Raw genomic sequence first — 5,901 nt, 5'->3', positions numbered from 1 at the left:
GATTTGAGAAAGTGGTCCAACAGAGGCCACTGATGAGATCAAGGACAGTGATAACAGCAGAGTGGGAGCCACCAGAGAGCCTGGCAAGGGACTCGGCTCATGCACTGGCCTGCCTGGCACTTACTCCCTGTGAGACCATTCCTAAGCATGAACTTCCCAAAAACCTATGAGTCCACATCAAACTTTCTTCAAGGTCACGTGTTCTAACAGGCTCCCACTGGCTATCATTCAGGAGGCATGATAGGGAGCATTTTTGTCCTTTTTGGTCAACCTGGGGATTTTCAGTTGTTAAGCTTCCTGAGTCGGCTGCCCCTCCCACAGAGTCCTCCAGGGGGCAGGAAGCTGAGCCAGTGCCCTCTGTGGACTCAAGGACTAGCATCTTGCCAACACACACAGCTCCTCCTGTGCAGCCCCTGGCACCTTCACACTGTGGCCTGGCAGAATCTCCTGATAAAAGGAAGCAGGCAACACAGTCCCCTGGGGTGAGGACAAGCACAGGCATAAAAGGGCTCCAGGTGAGTAGGGAGCACCTGCCACCGACACCATGATGCGGGCTGGAGCTCTCCTGCTGCTCTGCGCTGCCTTGCTCTTCATCGTGGGTGGAAGTGAGTGGCTGCGACCTGGGCTCCCCAAGGGTTCTGACACCTCCCCAAGGCAGGACTGAGCCTCTCAGGAGCGGGAAGGGAATAGGGTGTTCTGATGAGTGCCTTACAGGGAGTGTCCCCTTATCTTTCTGTTTCAGAGTGTGATGATATCTGCCCAGCCTTGAGGGACACTGTTGACCTGTTCATATCAGGAAGCCATGAGGCCTATATTGAACAAGTTGAAAAGTATAACCAAAACTCTGAGGTACTGGAAACTGCCGATACCCTGAAGAGCTGTGTTGATGAGAAGTTGACAGCGGAGGATAAGCAGGATGCTCTGAGCACTCTGGTGGGTCAGACTGTGTGTGAATGTGCCTGTGGGGCCTGTGTAGGGAGGTCAGGGGCCTATTTAGGGCACTGGGAGGTGGGGGGATCATATCCTCTCCACTCTGGCTCTTCCCCAGGAACCTAGGAGCAAAAAGATCCTTATGAATGAGCAGGTAGAGAGGATGTGGCTGACACCCACAGGGTGGGGAAGGATCATGGAGGGAGATTTAGTTTAGCCCTGGAGCTCTTGAGCTGGCCCTGACTGCTCAGCTCTGCCTGGTCAGAGGCCTGGAACCCTCCAGGCCCTCCTGACTCTGTGGTGCCACCTGCCTTTGGAGTCAGGGCCTCAGCTCTGGCCTCCCTGACTCCCGCCTCTCCAGCACAGGAACCTGACTCTGCTGCAATCCAATCCTATTGAGACCTTCTCTTGTCAAAACATCAGTTTTTTCCCTAATGCCTCAAGGACCTACTCCATTCCACCAAACACCCACATATGTCCTTGGTCCCTGGATGCCAAAGGGCCATTAAGCCATACATGCCCTAAGAGGAGCCTGTTCCAAAAGCTGCTCTCCTGCCCTCCCCAGGCCTGGGATGCCCAGAGTCGAGGGTCAGGGTGTATCTTTTCTCTGCTTCCATAGAAGTGGTGGGACAAGCAGCTGTTTCACCTCTAAGTGTCCAAGGGCCAGAAGGAGGAAGCAGAGAGGGATCAATTCACCTATGATAACTTCCAGAAGTCACTCCTGAGCCCTGCCAGGTGGTCTTCAGCAGTGTCCCCCATTCTATCCCAGGAGACTGCCCTCAGCCCTCCAGGGAGACCACACAGTCTCTGTCCCATTGGAGGAAGACTGTTTGGGATGTATCCACGTTTACCCACTCACATTCAGAGGCCTCTCTCCGCAGACCCTTCCCTTGTGTTCAGTGCAGCTTCATGTCTCTTGGAACCCTGAAGCCTCACCAGGTTTATGCGTCTTCTCTTACAGAATAAAATATACTCAAGTTCTCTCTGCTGATGGAACTGTCCCTGCCAGGCACCCAAGGAAGCCACTTGCCTGATCCCTAAGTCATGTTAGCAACCTGCCACACCCAGGTGTCTGATTATAGAGGATTCCAGCAATAAAAAGCCTTGCAATTCACAGGAGAGTGCTTACTCATTGACTTCAGAGAGGGGCGGGGAGGGAACGCAGCCACAGTGGAGCCCATTAGTGTGCCTTCCCACTGCAGCTGCAGTGTGCAGCTCCCACTGGAGCTGTCAGATGCTTCTCTAAACATTCAACAGGTGGAGCCTGGGTAATGATCATTACATCAGCTAGAGGGTCTGATCCCTTCTGTTACATCTGCTAGAGTGTGTGTTCACTTCTGTCACCAAGACCCACAGGTCATGAGCATATTCCATCAAATTTCAGACTTGCAGCAACCTTGAGGCATAGGAGTAATCATCCTCATCTTACAAGGCAGAATCTGAGGCTCAGAGAGGGTAAAGCCCCTGCTGAAGAGACACAGCCTTCCCCACCCATCCATGCTGAGGAGATGAGCTCAACTAAATCACCCCATGACTATGCACATATTACAGTCCTTCTTTGGGCCCCTGATTTGCATTTAAAAAATCGAACTCCCTCCATTCTCCAAGTCTGGGGTAAGGCCAAACTAAAATAATGACTGACAAATGGCCCTTGTCCTAAGTGCCTGACAAGAGAGGAAGAACAAAGGATCAAGGTCCACGTGCTGAACTCCGTCACTCCTTGGGCCTCAGTTTACCCTAATGCCAACCCCCAGTTGTGAACTCAGCTCCTTCTACCTAAACACACTGTGAGTTGAGTCTCACATTCAGAGTGGACATCCAGCGACCTGGGGTTTCTTGCTCCTCCTGTGTCTCTGCTGCCTGCCCAGTAACAGGGCCCCATGCTCCCAATGACTCTTTCATCTTTGCCTGATCCCATCCCATCTGTAAGAGCTTCTTCCCACCCAACAGCTCCCCTCTAGAAACAAATCTGCAGGGCTTACCCCATAGGTCTGGGTTTAGGACAGGGAATCTCTAAGGTCCTCATGCTGAGGAGGCTCAGACAGGTCCCCAAGGTGATCCAGAGCTGCTGCTTCCCTGTGGAGGGAGCCTGCAGGACACAGGGAAGGTATCCCTGCTGATAGTGACACCTGTCCCTTGTCTCTGCCCACCACTCCATCCCCACTAGGGTCTCACTGGGGGCTCTTCTAAGATGGAGACCTGCCTCTGTGGGAGCTAACGTGTGTTGAGCTGGTGCGAACAGGTCCTGGAGCAGGGACCCTTCTCCTCATCTAACCCAGGATGTGTATTCCATCCCACCCCCACCCAACTGATGTGAAAGCTCCAGGCCTTCAGAAAGGACAGAGGCCAACCTGATAAGTTAGGTGCCTCTTACAATGTCTTGGATATAAACTCACCCTGCTCTGCAGTGAGTGTGCAGGTGTGACGGGCCCTGTCCAGAGATTTGGTGGAGATGAGTGAGGGGAAGTTGGTCCTCCTGGGACACACACAATCCATCTCCTGGCTCTTTCTCAACTGCACAGAACTCCTGGGGCTGCTGGAGAGGCATCTGCATATTGCCCACTGCCCCCTCCCCTCTCCCTGCCTTCCTATAATCTATAGCACCCTCATCTAATCTTGGATTAGTAGAAAAGGCAGCATCTGATTTCTCCCAAATCCTTTTCTGTCTGACATCCAAACCTCAGAATCTGCCAAGGTAACTGTCAAAAACCTGTGGCTTTTGATCTTCAATTCTCCCATGAGCCTCCTTCTGAGATCCTAGGAGCCCCGCTTCATTTCTCCCTAGGCCAACCTGAGTTCACTTGCAGCTGTGGGATAATCCCCCACTGCAGACACTCCCCTCCTCAAAGTCCTGCATCTCCCCTACCTGCTTGGTGGATTTCTCCAGCAACTAGGAGCTCTCTGAACTACTGGTGCTTGTGTGCTCAGTTGCTTCAGCTGTGTCTGATTCTTTGCATCCCTATGGACTGGAGCCCACTAGGTTCTGCTGTCCATGGGACCCTTCTGGCAAGAATACTAGAGTGGGTTTCCCTGCCCTCCCTCAAACCACTGGGAGGCCCACTGGGAGGTTCCCCAAAGGCACCTGACATCACCTTCATCATTACCTCCCTGCTCCCAAGTCCCTGTGTCTGGGTCACCTTTGTTGGGAACACAAAGTCTCATGGTGTCCTCTCTCCATCTCCCTGCTCAGGAAAGCCAAGAATTCAAGTGAAAGATACCCAGTGCAGCAGAAGGAGGAAGGAAGAGGGATACCATAGTTGAAGCTTCAGAGGCATCAGAGAGAACAGGAACATCCCTGCACAGAGAAGAGAAACCTTGTTGGGGGAGGGAGATGCTCTCAGGCCATGTATTTCTCTGTGGTCCTTGCAATGAGATATTCTGAGTCAGCTGGGACAAGGTGTTTTGAGGGTGCACCCCAACCCTAGACCATAGGAATCGAGGGCGGAATTCAGGCTGAAGCACACACTGCTCCACGGATCAAGACCTGGGAACCAGAAAGTCATAGAGAGATAAGAGCAAGATCTGGGTGGCAGGATAGAGGCTACAAAACTGAGACAAGCCTCCAACAAGGAAAAGGCCAGAAGCAGGCCATAGTTGAGGACAGGGCTTGCCTTCATGGTTGCAATATGAAGACCTGAAGAGATACATCCACTGCTTCAGTGTTACCATCATACCTTGAAGTTTCCTTAGAAATACTTTTAAAATATATTCTACTATATTGAATATAGGTCCAACAGTATAACATATTTACACTCAACTTTATGCTGGCATGCTCATGGATTCAGAACACAGGATACCCAGCTGGGGCTTCAAACCCAGGCTTCTGAAGGGGTTCACATGGAAGGGTCAGATGTTCTTTCATGTGCCCCAAGCAGGTACACTAGGAAGCCACAGAGCTCAGCAGATCCTAAGCAGACAGACAAGATAGATGACAGAAACACATCTTCTACTCAGAAGGACACCATAGAAAACACACATGGATTCATCTTGTCTGTTTCCAGATTACTGAGGTAACAGCAAACTCACTGCTTAATAGACAAATAGGCCCCACTAAAGCCTGCAGAGCTGCACAGAGGCCTGTATATCTGGGCATTCGGGGCACAGAAACTAGCATGGTCAACACAACACAGCCAGGTGAAGAGGCCCTGGAGATGAGAGCAGGACAAGCCCAGCTTCACATCATCACCGGTTCTACCACAGAGGCAGCTCTGAGCAAACACACAGGGCTGGCCCAGTCTCAGCAGCATCCTCCATGCTCAATCTGCAAAGGGTTAGCCCATTCTACAGTCCTTCAGGACAGGCATGGAAGGAATAATAATAAGTCACAGAAATACATAAATGATTTTGGTCTAGAGTCTGAGAGAAAAAATTAGAGCCAAGTCCAAGATAACTTAAGGAGGCCCAAACCAAAGCAGACCCTGATGTGACTTTCCTGGCGATCCAGTGGTTAAGAATCTGTCTTCCAATGCTGAGGATGCTGGTGTGACCCCTGATCAAGGAACTTAGATACCACTTGCCATGGGACATCAGAGACTTTTGTGCCACAGCTATAGCAAAGCCTGCAGACTGCAAGGAAAGATCCTCCATCTGCCACAAGAAGACCCCACATCCTCTCCATTGGAAGGCAGACTGTTAAACACTGCATCAACAACATTGAGAGCAATTATCCTCCAATTAAAAATTAAGTTTAATTTTTAAGTAATTTTTAAAATTTCAAAGAGAAGGAGAGAGAGAAAGACCCTGAGAAGAGACCAGAAAGAATAAGTCAAGGCAGGGTTCAGGTTGATAATCCAAGTTCTGGGAGACTTCACACAATAGGGCTATATGGTTCACAGCTATGTGATTGCAATACAGGCTTACAAAATATTCTACTCCTGAGTGCTCTGATTACTTTGGAGTGGAAAATAAAAAGTGAAAAATAAATGACTCATTCTCCTCTCCTCAATGTGCCATGAAAAAATAGTAATGAAA

The 5,901-nt window shown here is 50.5% G+C and overlaps 1 long non-coding RNA gene across 1 annotated transcript; it reads left to right on the top strand.

Moving 5' to 3' along the window:
* Positions 1-699: 699 nt before the first annotated feature.
* Positions 700-2,044, top strand: LOC133229862 (uncharacterized). Its single transcript, XR_009730664.1, has 2 exons — positions 700-933; positions 1,892-2,044. It is a non-coding gene; the product is annotated as an uncharacterized LOC133229862 (long non-coding RNA).
* The last annotated feature ends 3,857 nt before the right edge of the window (positions 2,045-5,901 follow it).

This window comes from Bos javanicus, chromosome 18 (genome assembly GCF_032452875.1).
Source record: "Bos javanicus breed banteng chromosome 18, ARS-OSU_banteng_1.0, whole genome shotgun sequence".
Taxonomy (NCBI): domain Eukaryota; kingdom Metazoa; phylum Chordata; class Mammalia; order Artiodactyla; family Bovidae; genus Bos; species Bos javanicus.
Note: the sequence above shows the minus strand (reverse complement) of the source record. Positions and strands in the feature narration are given on the sequence as shown.